The sequence below is a fragment of the Tamandua tetradactyla genome, chromosome 11 (genome assembly GCF_023851605.1).
Source record: "Tamandua tetradactyla isolate mTamTet1 chromosome 11, mTamTet1.pri, whole genome shotgun sequence".
In the NCBI taxonomy this organism is placed as follows: Eukaryota; Metazoa; Chordata; class Mammalia; order Pilosa; family Myrmecophagidae; genus Tamandua; species Tamandua tetradactyla.
This window is the reverse complement of record NC_135337.1, coordinates 41,045,326-41,062,420: the sequence shown is the minus strand read 5'-3', so window position 1 is coordinate 41,062,420 and position 17,095 is coordinate 41,045,326. Positions and strand designations below refer to the sequence as shown.

The 17,095-nt window shown below is 36.8% G+C and overlaps 1 protein-coding gene across 13 annotated transcripts in view; it reads right to left on the bottom strand.

The window, feature by feature from the left end:
• The window catches only part of TTLL7 (tubulin tyrosine ligase like 7), a 212,516-nt gene extending 195,664 nt beyond the window's left edge, over positions 1-16,852 (bottom strand). For all 13 annotated transcript variants that reach the window (XR_013159370.1, XR_013159372.1, XR_013159371.1 and 10 more), the window contains exon 1: positions 16,610-16,852. The gene's annotated coding sequence lies outside the window, so the exon portion shown is untranslated. The remainder of the gene's footprint in view (positions 1-16,609) is intronic.
• Positions 16,853-17,095: the final 243 nt, after the last annotated feature.

Here is a 17,095-nt window from a genome sequence, read left to right as displayed (position 1 = left end):
TACAGGTATTTTATCAAGTACTTTCCACTTCATAACTTGACTGAAATATTGGAACTTTTTGATTATTCAAATAAAATATACATAAAGATTTTAATGCCTTATATAAATCCCTGATCAGTCAAAAGTCCTATATTTTCATAGAGATCTGCATAATTAAGATATTTAATAGTTTTCATGGACCAATAGTATATATTAAAACTGGTTAGTATGTAAACAACACATGAATTTAGATAAAATAAGAACCAAAATATATTTAGGACTGGGAAAAAATAATTTAAAATTTAAACGTGAGAGAAATAAGAATTAAAACTGGAAGAATATCAGAAAGTATATACACATACTGCTCTATTAAAAAACAAACAGTTTTAGGAATGAATCCACTTGAAAAATTCTACAAATCTCTCTGCAAAGTTAATCTTCAAAATTTCCAGTTACAAATGTATCATGAAATATTAACATGTGGGGGGAAAAAAAACGCATACCATTTTTTGTTTCAAGTTTTGGGCCCAAATCAAATGGCCTTATGACCTTCTACTTTACACAGCTTCTCTTAAATCTACAGGCCCAGCGATTCCAGTCAGCAGTGAGCCGCAGCTGGAGCCGACTGGCAGAGAGCATCGCTGATTCATCTCAGGAAGCCACAGTCTGCAGCATCCACAGTTTTTGTCATGTCCAAAGAAGGTAAAGAACTGGTCACAAGCCAAGTACTTCCTCTCAGAGCACGGAGAGAAGGACTGGAGTATACAAAATTTAAGGCTTGCTATATTTGAATTCCAATTTAAATTCAGCTCTTTCTAACCAGAAAAAAGGGAAGGTGGGTACAAATAATAAGTTGCAAAGCTATAATGTGATTCCAAGATTGGACCATTTAGGCAAGTTTCTAGAAAACAGCAATGTTTTCTTTATTCATTTAATGCCACCGACAAGAGTTATGTAACTATTTTCACTTATACTATACCAGAATGTACTTTGAAAATAATTCCCTTTAGTAACCTATAACAAAACAATGAATTTCCTATTTTCCTCATTTAAATCCATTAGGTTTATATAACATCTATCTCACCTACCAAATAGAGTTAAAATAACTAGCCTTCATTCATTATGGAATCTGAGGCAGCTGCTTAAGTAGACCATCAGAATAAAAATGATGCAGACACCAGTCAGAAAGGGAGATTGAGTTTCAAAGGTGACCAGGGGACTGTTCAAATCAGGGAATCTTTTCTCCTTCAGCTTCCCAGTCCATTTATCTGGCTCCTCACAGACAAGAAACCATGGATTAGAGGACACCACCTAACAAAGGGACCCTTAACCCAACTACATCCAAAACTCTAACAGGGCAGATAAATACAGTCACTTAAAAAAAAAAAAAAAAGGATTGCATTTCTCAATCATCTTCTAGAATGGTATATTCAAGGTTTTATATATTATGAAGAAGAAATTATCTTGGCCAAAATTCAAATATAATCATGCAGTTTTCCTCTGAGAAACTACAAATTTCAACCATGAAAGCAAGGCTCAGAAGTGGCATTAAATCTAATATTTCAATATTTTTGTAACTAAGAGGAAAATACAAGAATCAGCTTAAATCGAAATTATAACAGAAGACTTTCCCAAAACAGGAAGAGATGTTTTGGTATCTGAGGAAGAAGAATTAAATGAAAATTATAGCAGGAGCATTAATGTAAACCCTGAAACTTTAACCTGATCGTGACAAAAGTGGAAATTACTTATATTGAAGAAATTTGGCTATGTTAGTAAATTAGTTACTTTCCATTTCAAAAAGTTATGAGAACTAAGATATAAACTTGACTTCTAATTCATTCATTAGTTCATCACATTTTTTTTGTTGTTGTATGCTGTATGGCCAGAGTCACATTTGATTCTTTTTCCATGTGAATATCTCATTATTGTAGCAACATTTGTTGAATTTTTTGTTTGTTTGGGGATATGCATGGACTGGGAATTGAACCAGGTCTCCCGCATGGCAAGTGAGAATTCTACCATTAAACTACCCTTGCACTTTCCTCATCACATACTTAAGAGTGCCTAATGAACTCAGAACCCATGATCATGACTTCCCACTGAATTATTTTGTATAGGAGGGATCTGGATCTGGGCTGGGACCTTCTTTCTTCTGAGCCTTCTTAAGAAGAGAGGAACCCATGCTGTAGCTCCAGTAGCCTGCAGACAACAGCGTGAATCTGAGTTAGTCTTCTCTAGGTAGCCCAAGAAGACTTTTTATGATGTGCAATGTATATGAAAATTACAAGGTTTGCTCACGGAATTATTAACAAAAGAAAATTCTACTCTGAGAAAAGACTCAAACGATTTTTAAAAATCAAATAGTCATCATATTACTTTGACAACTGACCTTAAAAGACCACTAAGGAAGCAAAGTACCCCCTGGAATGCTCTCACAATTACCACCAACTGAGTTTACGACTCTGTTCAACTGAAAAATACATATAAAGCCTAGGGCATATGTCAACTCCTATTAAGTGAGAATTTATTAAACTTCAACAATTTTGTTTTATCTTTCCCTTGATAGAGACCTGATTGATGTTTTAAAAAACACCGCAGGAACACTATTTTGTTCTGAAGAAAAAATTTACACTTCCATATTATTTGTGCATAAATAGACCATGCTTGCCAACATGGGCATTTTGGAGCCATGTTCTATGCCATAAATTCAGATATCCATCACTCATTCTTTTGGAGAAAACCCAAGACTATCTTTGGAGGAAGTTTTAAAACCTGTGTGGGATCACCCTTTAGCACACTTTTGTGCAGAGGTGCTATGCTCTTTGATTCAGGTAAATATATTTGATAAATCTCTTTCAGGTAAATATATTTGATAAATCTCTTTCTATCACTCATCTAGCTAACTCTCAAATCATGATATTCTATACTTTACTGGAAACAAATAATACAGGAAGTTTTCATGGAGTAAAACTTCAAATGTACTGCCCTTCAAAATCTCAGCTATGAATAATACGTTTGAAGGACTCCCAAAAGAAATGCAGAACTTTCATCCTTTGAGACCATAACATCCATTCTGTGGATTAAGTCAGGTTATCAGAGATATTTGCCTGAACTACACCACATTGCTGGTCACAGCCTAACAGAACTTCTTTAAGAAGAATAACAGTTATCATTTCTTGGGCACATACTATATGATCTTTATATAATCAAGATCAATATTATTCTCATGTCAGACTTTGAGAAATTAAGTGATTCTCCCCAAAGACATGTAACTACAACATGAGCCTTTATTAAGGGACTTTATAGAAAATAGACTGTTGAATTTCACAGTTAGCTGTGAGGACACTATACTGAATCCAGTTTAAAAGAAACTATGGGATGTACTAACTTTACTTTCCTGAAATCTATAACCTCCAGATGGTTCCTAGGCCAGATAAATCCTGAAACCCAGAGGGGCCAACCTCTCCAAAAACATCAGTAAGTTCCACCCTCATATCCTATACTGTTGACACCCCTTTGCAACATGAAAAAGTTATAATGGGCATAGTCCAAAGATCCCTATGCACTGGGAGTAGAATCAAAGGAGAAGGAGGAGTTATAACAGAGAAGGTAGGATTTAACAAACGAGTATGACCCCTGAATCACTATAATGGTATTTTCTTTTAGCTTTCAGTGTTTTGGAGCAGCAAGAAGGAAAAACCTGAAAATATGGAATGGTAACCCATACCAAACTTTGAAATCTTTTCTGTAATTACTTGTTAAAATGTACTTTGAAAAGTATTGCTTTTTTTTTTGTATATATGTAGTATTTCACAATAAGAAATTTAAATAAAAAGAAAGTAAGAAATCATGGGACAAATTTCATACTGGATTCAATATAGGAACAATTTTGTTTCTCCTTAGTAACATGTTTGTTTTTCTTATGGATCAGTTTCCAATTAATCATTAAAGTTTTTGTTTGTCCCTCTTTACATATAATTTAGAAAATTCAGAATCACATGTAACTCTGCCCTAATAAACATACAGAATTTCAGAGCATTTCAAAGCTAATCTCTCCCCTGATTATTTCATCTTATTTTTTCACTGATAGTCTCAGGTGTTTTTATTGTATTTGTGCATGTCCATACTATTACAAACTACCTTATGTCTTCAAAAGCTATTTATCAGTCTGGCCATGGTGGCTTAGCAGGCAGAGTTCTTGCCTGCCAAGCCGGAGACCCGGGTTCAATTTCTCGTGCCTGCCCATGCAAAAAAATAAATAAATAAAAAAGCTATTTACCAAAATCTTGTAAAATTTATCAAGTTGCACACTTTATCATATACAAATTACACCTCAACAAAGTACTGAGGAAAAGTGTAAAACAAAAAGCCATATCAATAATCAAAATCAAAAGGTAAATCAGGGCAGGCCATGGTGGCTCAGCAGGCAAGAATGCTCGCCTGCTATGCCAGAGGACCTGGGTTCGATTCCCGGTGCCTGCTCATGTCAAAAAAAAAAAAAAGGTAAATCAAATATGGCTTCTTATATTATGTTTAAGTCAGTTCTTAATAAAATCTTCTAAATTACACATCCTTACATAAGTCATTACTGCATCAATATTTATTATTATTCTAATTCATAAAAATATATATTTATATTTCTATATATATTTATATTGGGGCAGGGATAATTTTGAGGGATTTTATTTTGTGAAGATTGTACTGTGGACATCTATTGGTCCATTTATCATATTTATTCTGGAAGAGAGAAATGTATAGTAATGAGTCAGTGTGAAAAAAACGTATTCTATGTGAAAATGAAGGTAGTAAAGGAGAAGCAGGAAAAAGAGGAAATGGAACAAGTTGGTAAAATCTATGCCCTGCTTTTGCCAAGTGTGAGATTCAACATGGCTATGCCTCTGTTCTCACTTTTCTCCTTGTTTTGTCCTTGTAGACTACCAATTCTCAAACTCTTAAAATTAAGGACCTCAAAGAGTTTTGCTTTTGTGGGTTTATATTGATATATGCCACATTAAAAATTTAAATGATAAATGCCTATGATGTATATTTTTCTGTTGATTTTTAAATAACAATAATGAAGTCATTCCATGTTAACAAAAACATGTTATTAAAAATAACTATAATTTGCCAAAAGAAAAAAAATGAATGAGAAGAGTGGTATTCGTCTATATTTTTTCAAATCCTTTTAATATCTGGCTTCATAGAGGCATTTTAATATCTGGCTTCATTAGAAGGCAGCTGCATCTCATATCTGCTTTTTCATTCAATTAATTTATATCATTTTGTTTGAAGTATATATGAAGCAAATCTGGTCTCACAGAAATATGCAGCTGGAAAAGTATTTTAATAGTCTTTCCATAAAGTTATGGATATTATTATTTGATACTATACCAAAATACAACAAGTGACAGTTTTTTAGATTTGCTGCAATGTGCAATCTGAAATTACATCAGCAAAGTTTTCATTCTCTGTTACATTAAAATCCACTGGTTTATTTTACACTTTGAATAGACTCTCTACCTGTATAAGATTTTATATTTATTGATTTACTTAGTTATACAAGTCTTACAAATGTTGACTCATTTTTCTTATAAAATGTCCAAAAAAAAATTACTAAGTCATTTCATCAGAAAAGCCTTTAAGTACTAGAATGCTGGCAAGCTCACATTGATGGATATAAGTTTTACAAAATTCTGATTTTCATTTACAAGCTCAAATTTTAACTTTGGAAATAAATACTGTTAGTGGTTTTCCTTGAAGAAACAGGCTCACTTTGTCCATTTTCGATACCCAGTGCTACCGCATTTTGGTATGCAGCAGAAGTGTTTTATGGAATACTTTTCACTGAGTAACAAAGTACATTTAAAAAAGCATGTACTCACTTTTCCTTGCCCCCTGACACCTCTTCCCTCCACAGATATAACTACACGCCCTGAAAATTATCTACCAGACAACAACAAAAGAATGCTGAAATCTGGAAGTAAGAAGTCACACCAGCTTCTCCTACGTGCCGAGTTCCCTCAGTTTTCTTTTCATCTCCCATGTATGCCTAGAATGGGAGCTGGAAAGGCCTGCAACCCATAACCACCATCAGGTATTCACGAAAAAAGGGAAAGCAAAGAGAAGTAAAGAGAAGAACAAAGGAAAAGATTGCTCTCTCTGGCCAAAGGACACAGGAAAGGAAAAGTCTAACAGGGACCTATGGAGAGCCCCAGACCCAACTTCATAAACAAGACACTGTCAGGCAATATGATCCACCAGCAGAAGCAGCATCAGCAAAGACAGGTGCCTCCCCGCCCTACACCTAGAGACCCCAGGCAGCAGATTATGTGCCCTCCCCCACTACCACAAAGAAGGTAGAAGCCCTGGGGAGGGCCTCACACCCCCACAGACAGCACCAGCAGGGGTCAGCACCGTGTGAATGAAGCAGACGAAAAAGCACTGCAAAATAGCACTGAAAATTAAAATATCATTGGAAATAAAGCCCACAGAAGTGGGTCAGAGCCTACAAACTAAATGTAAACAGAACGACTACCTACTAAAATAGATGATTTACATAGGATCAAGAATTGACTAACAATATGGAGTGTGTGTAAATAAAGTAATTTTTTTTTTACAAAAAGTGAAAAGTAAGGGAATTGGCTAACATTATAACGAAAATGTCAAGGATACAATCCAAATCATCTGTCATACCAAAATCCAGGAAAACCATAATCCAAATGAGGAAAGACAATCAACTGATATTGATGCCAGTACCAAGATGAAGTAGATACTGGAATTATCTGACAAAGCAGTCACAAGTTTTTAAATGCCTCAACAATCAATTACAAGTTCTCTTGAAACAAATGAAAAAATGGAAAATCTCAGCAATGAAAGAGACATTATAAAAAAGAATCAAATGGAAAATACAGAACTGAAAAAATACAATTCCTGAAATTGAAAACTTGCTGGATAGTTTCAATAGTAGAGTGGAGATAACAGAGTATAGAATTAATGAACTTGACTATATCAATAGAATTTACTCAATCTGAACAGAAGGAAATAAGACTAAAAAAAGAAAAGAAAAAAGAACAATTTCTATCAATATTTTTTTAAATTATAGCAAAATTCTGCATTTTGAAGATTAAAAAGTAGTTCTTTACTACTTAAAATTAGGCCTAAGAGTCACCCCAGAGAACCTCTTTTGTTGCTCAGATGTGGTCTCTCTGTAAGCCAACTCAGCAGGTGAACTCGTTGCCCTCCCTCCTATTTGCACCCAGGGGTGCAAATCGCCCTGGCAACATGGGACAGAAATCCCAGAATGAGCCAGGACCCAGCATCAAGGGATTAAGGAAGACTTCTTGACCAAAAGGGGAAGAGAGAAATGAGAAAAAATAAAGTTTCAGTGGCTGAGAGATTCCAAGCAGAGTCAGGTTATCCTGGAGATTATTCTTATGCATTATATAGATGTCTCTTTTCAGCTGATGATGTATTGGAGTGGCTGGAAAGAAATACCTGAAACTGTTGAGCTGTGTTCCACTAGATTCGATTCTCAAAGTTAGTTGTATAAAGATATAACTTTTACAGCGTGACTGTGTGATTGTGAAAACCTTGTGTCTGATGCTCCTTTTATCAGGGTATTAACAGATGAGTTAAAATAATGGATAAATAAATAAATAAATAATAGTGGGGACAAAGGGTTAAATAAACTGGGCAGATGGAAATACTAGTGGTCAAATGAGAGGGAAGGGTCAGGGGTATCGTATGTATGAGTTTTTTCTTTTTTCATTATACTTCTTTTTCTGGAGTGATGCAAATATTCTAAAAAATGTCCATGGTGATGAATACACAACTATGTGATGATATTGTGAGCCACTGATTGTACACCATGTTTGGAATGTATGTGTGTGAAGATTTCTCAAAAAAATATTTTTTTAAGTGGCTCTTCAAAAGACAAAGTCAATAAAATTAAGTTCAATTTGTTAAATTAATTGCACCATAATTACATAATGTCAAAAAAAATCTTGTCAAAAATCACATAATGTCAAAAACAATCCTGTCACTTTTAAAGAATAAGGAGGAAAAGAACCAATAAACATGAATTTGAAACAAATCTAATAATGCATTTTTTAACTGCTAGAAATAATCAATTTTACAGAAATTAACTGGAAGAAAAAGTTTCATTTGTAGAATGCCTACAAAATGTCAGAAATCAACCAAATTATATAAATCACAATATGTAGATACTATACTGAAAGAAAAAGTAACTACTTTAGTCTTCCAGAAAACATGGTAATCACTTTCATACTACCAGATCATGGTCAGGTATTTAAAGGGGAGAAAAACTACTGGACTATTATTAGGTAATTTTACTTGGCGATCTAAATCTCTATTCATAGACACTGCTGAGTGCATTTGCTTAACTTTGTTCCCAGTAGAAGCTACACTTTAGGACTTACACTGATCCTCTATTCATATTATTCTGATTCCTTGTAGCTCCTAAAAATAGAATTTATAGGGACACTGTCTAGCATGATATGAAAGTAAATATACAGCACTACGAAAAGATCACATTTAACTTTTTATTCCTTAGTCAAAGATAAAAATAGTGCTCTCAACACATTACATTTCCAAGATAAACTAATAGAGAAAGTGCCTATTCCGAAATAACAGCTCTACAACATACGTGACAGTAAACTTTTCCTCTGCCAGGAAAGCTCATTTTGCACTTATTTTTGAAACGTGGAAAAGCTTTTGCACATATAGTCTCCATCCCTCTGCTATCTTCTATGCCCTACATTGTAGCATATTCCTTCAAATATGCTTTAGATTTTGTGACAAAATATACCACAAAAGCCCATATATGAGGAAAATAATATTTTGAAACATGGTAAATTATATGCAAAAGTGTCTTAAAATAAACTAGTTTTAATAATTAGCTTACTATATTTACAAATAGTATAAAAAGAACAGCAAATCTATGACACATACACCCTCCCTTATTCATGGCAGACTGTGTTAATCTTTTTTATTTTCAGAAGAGTATAATAAATATTGTGATCTATGTAATTATTTGACTTCTACTAAGTGCAAACATAGCCTCGGAATCCTCAGCTAGGCATGCCACACAGCCACTACCAATCAATAGGAATAAGCACTGAAGATGAAATTTCATTGCCACCCCTACTAGAATCTTTATAATTTTTAATTTTTAATTAAGAAATATCTCAAACAAAAAATATGCAATAAACACCCATGTAATCGTATACAGACTTAACAGATGTCATTATTTTGCCCTATCTGTCCAATATAATCTTCATTCAATATCTCTCTTTATAAACATCACCTTAATTTACCACTATGAACAGAACATACAGTATCTTAAAAATTACATATATATGGCATTTATTGCCCCTCATGGCCTAATGGAGATGATACAAAAACTAAAATCCTCCTCTGCCTCAAGAACTTCATCATATGAGAATATTTACTGTAAAAATTCTTGGGAACATGAGATACATGATTTACAATTTTCTAGCAATAATATATAATATCTCACATTTTCAAAAGTGCTTGTATGTAAAGAGCTCTAATATTTATATTTTATAACACAGGATAAGAGGTTTCTGGGAATTGCACAAGTCCCCAGGACTAGTTCTTGATACCGGTGTTAGTGAGTGTAACAATAATGTGGACTCCTAGAAAACATCCAAGTTAAGTGCTTTATTTTTTAAATACTTTTCCATTTTTTCCTATATAACAGGATATAGATATATAATACATCTCCATCCTGGAAATGTGACTTCCTTGATCTCTTAGCGATAGAATTTTTTTTTACTGCCTTTTAAAAACACAGGAAATAAAACAAGATCTTGTGAATTCCCATATAATTTAAACCCTGGCACATAAAATGTGATTTGCCACAAAATGCACACTTTCAGGAAGCTGAAGGTGTCCTGAGTAAAATTCATTTTTATTTCAAAGTTATGGATTAGAAATGCCATCATTTAAAAAAAGCATTAAAATATGTCAGCATTTCTCAAAATTTGGTCAGCATTTCTAAAAATGTTGCTCCTGGATCATTTCATTGAATTCACCCAGGCTACCTGTTGAAACTGAAAACCTCTGGGCATCAGGTTAGAACTAGCAAGTGAAGATCTCTGAAAGGAAGGCCAAGAATTTGCTATTTTTTTTTTTAACCGGGTCACCAAGTGGTTCTATGCACACTAAATTTTGAGAGGCATGGAGTCTTCCCTTTCAAGCTCTCCTTGGTAGTTAAGTTATCTATTTTCCTTTTATTATTGTTGCGAGTTCCAAAAATAACTTGTTTAGATTTTCAAAAAAATAATGGGTCTGTGGTGAGCCAACAGAAAACTGATGTGAACTAAAAACAGACATCAGAAATTAGAGAAAGGTATCCAATGAACCTAAGAAATTACTTTTCCCTCAAATATTCTCAAAGAGGTAAAACCAAAGAAATAACCCAATAAACCAGTAAAGATCATCCTCCCATGTACGTATGAAAGTAAATACTCTCACCTATGTCAAAATTAGTATCTAAGAGAAGTAATTGCAGACCAATTTCTAATCCCTCCATGGTTCTGCATGGAAGTTTTGTCTGGGTTTTCCTCTCTCTCTCCTTCTTGACTTTTCACATTGTTAAAAAGGAGAAAATAGCATCTGCCAGTTTTGAGGATTCTAGATTGAGAGATGCTAGGTAACTAAATATGACCACTTTTGATGTGATCAAACCTAAAACTAATTGAAAATATTCCATTTGAAATCATGTAAATTAAATTGATTAAAGAAAGTGTTCAACTTCTATCTTTTCTCTCCAGCTAGCACATATTTCCTAGTTAACTGTTGACTGAGTTTAAATATAAACTGAAATGTGTACTAAAATTATTGTCCTGATTTTTTAGCAGTCACTGCTAATGCCACACGTGGTCATAAATTTTAAGAACCTTGAATAAATAGATTTTAAATAATAATGATGACAAAAATTACACATGAAATTTTTCTCATGAAATGCAATGATTCAAATGAAACCCACCATTGCTAGCTAGATGAATTTGCTATCAACATTCCACATGTATCCCCAATTACATCACAAAGCCAGTCATACCCTGCATTTGGATCACACAAATTAAAGCAGGTTTTGCACAAATAAAATTTAATTTGGGTCACTTCTCTTATAAAAGTAAGATAATGCTCCCTCAAAGGAGAGATATAACTAAGTGGCCCTAAAATTCTAATCCATCAAATAACCTTGTAATGATCTAGATCCTTACAGGCAATTGTCTGAATCCATCTCCCAAAACTACAAATGCTCATTTACTTTAAAAAGTCAATTTCAGTGCACATACTGAATGGGGGTGTGGGGACATTTTTATGAAAACAGGCTATGGTCATTTTGTTTAATTAGCTGTGGCACCAGTCCAACTTCACAAAGCTATGAGTTAGAGTAGGAAATGTTCAAAACAATCCTTTCTCAAATATAACGTTCCATTTCATATGGCTAAGTTAGAGCGACAAAAGTAACTCTGAAGATTGGAGCTTGGGTGGCAGAGCCCAATTTAGAAAAAGTAAATAATGTAGATAGTTCAGCACATACAATGGTGAATATCAACTGCAAAATGAAAGTTCTCAGAGACTTCTGGGTCAGCCCCAGAGAAGACCCAGTGACCATCTGACCACCTAACTTTACCCTTCAAAATAATCAAAGGAACACAGGCCCACCAGTACCTTGCAAGTAAAAAATGAAAGAGTAAAGAGTAAACTTTATCACTCGCCCTCCCAGAGCTGAACAATTCCCATCTCTTGGCTTTGTTAACTACCATGCGCACTAGACATAGAAATACTTTAGCAGGTAAGCGTCAAATGGGAACTAGAGAAGGAACAGTTTGGTGTGGAATAAATAGGCATGCCCATTCAAATTTAACAGTTTCCTACTTCAACTTAAAATAACCACGGAAACCACTTGCTAAACCTACTTCAACTTTGACTCCTAATAGAGCCGGAGCGAAACAGAAATAGATGTACCACCTTCTAAGAGCTTAAGCAAATTGTTTTTAATAATATATCTCAACTAAGCACAGGACAAATTCTGCACACACACACACAAAACCTCTGCCCACCAGAATGTCTATGTTCCACCCGCAATTATTCCATCAGGACCTGATAAGGCGGGGCCCCTTTAGATTTGTCACATGGTTTTTCAACTTTCATGGTTTCCTTTCAAGTCTCCCAAGACTGATGACTTATTAGAAGAGCTTGCCTCTCTGCTCCCTAGTTGCACCCTCAAGACACGCTCATGCTCCCCATGCCCCTTCCATCAACCTCCAGAGGCAGCTAATGCCCCCGCCACCCAAGTGGCCTCCCAGCCTCCGTGGAGTCCTGGAGGGCAGGGGGGGGCAGGACCCGGAGGAAGTTCAGGTGCACCCAGGGGGCAAGTCATCACAAAAGGCAGCGCAGGTGTCCCCCAAATGGAGAACAGATGGTAGAAGAGAAGGCGTGATCATCTACTTGAGAGGAATTTCCTCTGGTGGGTGGATCTCGAGAGGGGGACTGCCTGGATGCAGGGAAGGGGTATTGGGAAAGTTACGGATCTCGCGGGGGCCATGGTTCTCAAAAATGTCTCTGGCAGCGCGCAGCTGGGACGGGGTGGAGGTCTGCAATATCCACAGAATGGGCTTCCCTTCCCACAGCTTGTACCCAGGGTTTCTGCTGAGAGCTGGCAATGTTGGGAATTCCTGTCCTTGCCATCCTGAGTCACCAAATTAAAGTGCAAAAGTAAGCTCATATCTGTGCTTACACGGAACCGGTTGATCTGGGAATCCGACACAGGAGAAAGAAGGAAGCTGAAGTTTGAAGGAGATGGGTGTTGTGTGTGGGAGCGGGGGTGGGAGTGGGGTGATGTATAAGTGAGGTTCACAAATACAGCTAGGACCAGAGTAGTCTGCGACATATGCCCCTTCCCTGACCCTTGCCTGACTCCAACCAAATCTGTTCTCAAACTTCATTTACATCTTCTCTGCTCAATGGCCCTAGCTAGTTATGCTGCCTGCCTTTCTCCCAGCCCCTATGACTTAACAAGCCTTTCTAATCAAAAGAAAAGGTTGCCTAGAAGAGTGTTATCTTAGGAGCTGACAGGTGTTAGTGTTGATCATTGATTAGTAAAAGGCAAATATTATATAGTTTATGGAAACCAATAGACTTTCTAAACCTGCTTAAAATAGTCAAACTCTAAGAACTCATACCTTTTCATCCAGAAATTTTATATCTGAGACTAATTTTTAAAATACAGAAGAGTTTATGCACAAATAGGTTCATATTATTATGAACAGTTATCATCAACAAAACAGCAAGTCAGGAATGATTAAGAAATTATGATATATCTATCTAATAGAATATTACGTATGCATTTCAAATGCTTATTTTCCAATTGTAATTAAATTTGAAAACATAGAATTTAAAGTAAAAAATATAATACAAAAAGTAATATAAGAATAAATTAAAACAAATTTAAAAATAATATATGTTGCATGATTAAAACTATGCATGGAAAAAAGAGTGGTAGGAAATATATCAAAATATTAATGATGATTGTCTTCTGTTGGCAAGATTAGGTGATTTTCTTTTCCTTTTTATATTCTTATAGTTTGCAAATTGTTCACAATTCTAGAATGGGGGAAAACACTTTCTAAGGGCAAATTCCCTTGGAAAAGGAAAAAATGTTACTTGCATAGAAAACTTTTTCTGGGTTTTGGTGACAACTAATCATTTAGTAGCAGTACCCAGAAAATACACCATTTTCTGAAATGGGACATGAGACAAGGGACATGTAGAATGTGAGTGAGGCCGAAGAGAAACTTAGCCTGCATAGAAATCTACACCAGCTCCCTATGATTACCGTATCAGAAACTGATTTCACTACCTGTTATTCAAGGTTTTTCTAATGTCACCAAGTACATGAACAGTACATGAACACTTCTCACCCGAACCTGTGTCTGACTTTTTCTTTGCCTATGGAAATCCTTCCCATCTCTCAGAGACTGTTTCAATTCCCTTTACCCATGAAGACTTTCCTGATCCTCTGATTACATCAGCCTCGAGGATTTCTCCTTTCTCCTAAGGTGATGCCTAAGCATTTAATTCTGAACCACCTGTTTCTGATATTAAACCAATTCTAGGTTGTTTGGTTAATTACTCATTAGGAAGTAACTATCTCCCCAGAAAAATTATAAGTTGTCTGAAGTCAGTAATCATTTGACAAATATATATAGACATACATATAGAGAGATAGGAAGTACAGTTCTAAAGTCAGGTTGATGATATATTCATACTCTCAGTGATGTCATCTAAATAAAATGTGCTACTTTTGTTTTAAAATATGCTGCTGACCTTCCATCACTAGGAAATGGGCGTTCCTTTTCTTTTTAATAACCATGATATTGCATTTTTGCTTATTCATTCACACCAGTTCTGCTGTCTCCCGTGGGATTAAAATTGAATTGTGAGATATCTCACCAAGGTTCAAAATATAGTCTACAGGGCGGGCCATGGTGGCTCAGCAGGCAAAGTTCTCACCTGTCATGCTGGAGACCCAGGTTCAATTCCTGATGCCTGCCCAGGCAAAAAATATATATACATACAATTTATATATATAATAAATAAATAAATACATATACATATATATATTCTACAGCCAAGGAAAGAACAAAAAAATTATTTCCTAAGGAATCAAACTTAAGACTCATCACAGGACCTTACTTATAGTCTTGTCCGAATGATAATGTAACCTTGTATCTCCATTTTGGTCCTTATTTAGACAGTAGGCTTTCATCCAACAATAGCCCCATTAATTTCAAGTCTCCACTGCAAATGGCTCAATATTTTTAAAGTGATGGAATAAGATGACTATGTTCCCGTCTGCCATCAAATACTATTTCAGTACTTAGTGATAACGAGCATTTGTACTATAGCAACCTGCCTCCTGAGACATGAACAATACTTGCATATGTTACTAGAAAATCCATAAATCATAAGTGAAAGCAAATCAAATGACCCACCAAAGGACAAAGAAAGATTTAGTATCCTTTATTTTTGCAGACAGAGCACACAAAGTCCTATGGCTTGCATGGGAAAAACCAATCAACTCAGTTTCCCACTGTACAGAAATATATTTTGCAAAAACACACATACATTTTCAAATGGAAAAGCTAACACCTAACAGTCAGTGCTCATACAGATTCCATCTCTTGATAGCTATGTGATCATGAACCTTCTCTATATTTAAATTCCCTAGTCTGCAAAAAGAAGTTATCATTTGCTATGCCAAATCACAGAGTTGTAATAAATCAAATAACTATATATGAACCTGGCTTTATCTGACTCCCAATCAATCAGTGTTCAGCCATACACCCCAAAAGAACAGCTTAAAACTAGAAAACTGCTCTTTCTGCAAATGTCTCCCTAAAGTTTAAAAAAGATTTCCAGATTTCTTTTTACTTTATTGATTTCTCCAACACTTGAGTCTCTACCAAACATCATTGCCAAAAATGTGCTGAACATCTCCTGTTATCCCCTGGCACTCCTTTGCAGTGTTGTCCCAATATTTTTTGACATATGCTTTCTAAGAAAAGAGATCATTTTCACATGATTCAAAGCATGATCTTATTTTCATACCAAAAGAAAAATAATTCCATACACGAGAAGTTTACAGGTTGTTGATGTTCTTTGAGATTCATTTACTCCTAAGAAATTTAATCATACATTTAATGTCTAACAGACCATACATATGTACACCTGGACACACTACTCATTAACACATTGGATGTCAGGGAAACCTGACTCTAAAGTCCAATGTTTCCGTATTCAAATTCAAATTCTGTGGCCTCGAGCTTGTAATTTAACTTCTCTGTGCCTCAGTTTCCACATTTGGTTCTGGATTGTTGTGATGAGTTAATGAAATAATACATATTAAACCAAATGCCTAGGCTCTTAAAGTACTATTTTTATCATCCTTTAAACCTTTTCCTCCTATACCAGGACCAAAAGGACCCTGAATACAAGACCACTTTGATAACAGCATATTTCACTCACATTAGTGGGGGAAATGCTATGTGATGTAAAATAAAGTGGATGGTGGGATGAATTAGTCATCCATTGAAGGAAAAAGCGGAAAAACTTAAGTGGTATCGACGAGGTCCCTAGACTTCACTTGCATGTGAAAAAAAAGACACTAATCTGACATTTTAAAGAAGGCACCTCGCACGGAGGTTTGTGCCAGGAGGTGGGGAAAGGACGGAATTAGAGAACGAGCCGGCAGGGAACCTCCCCATCCACCGCGCCCAACCCCGCCCGCCCAGGGCTTTCTTCTGGAGCCTAGAAACTAAGGTGAGAGCCCAGCAACTGACCTCGTTCCCCCACCTCCCCCACATTCTGGCCAAACCTCTCGGGGCACGAATGGTGCTGAATCATTAGCACTAACAGCAGTAGCTCAGTAGCTCCCGGTTCTGCTGCTCCGACCAGGGACAGTGTCCCTAGAGCAGTGACCCCTCGAGCGTGCCGAGGTGGGGACCGAGTCTGCGGGGCGCAGGGACATTGAAGGGGGGACGGAGATGGAGCCGGGCTGCAGGTTACTCACTTCGGGGTGAGGGAAACCCCAACCCTGGACCTCGCCTTCCCGATGCGGTCGGTTCCTCCGCGGCTTCCGCGCTTCCTGGCCGCCCCGCTGGCTGCCGCTCCGGGCCCGGGCAGCCTGAGCCGGTGGTCTGGTGCTCCCCTCCGCCCGCCCACCGCCCGCGGCAGCCACGGTTCGGGGCTCGGGCGCTGGACCCGGAGCAGCTGGAGCAGCTGTCGCTGCCGAAGGGGGTGGCAGCTACCGATGGGCCAGACCATTCGCCCGCTGCGACCGGGGGTGCGCGGCGTGCGGAGAGGAGCGGGCGCCGAGGGCGCGTCGGGCGGGCGACGATTGGGAGGAACCAAGGACGAGGGGAATCCTCTGCCCGGTCTGCGCCGGGAGGGACTGGAAACAACGCAGAAGCAGCTGCTCTTACTTGTTTATTGAAGACAGTCGGTTGGCCTTTCCGGACACTCCCCCACCCCCTGCGTTTCCCTTGGTCCAGCTTGG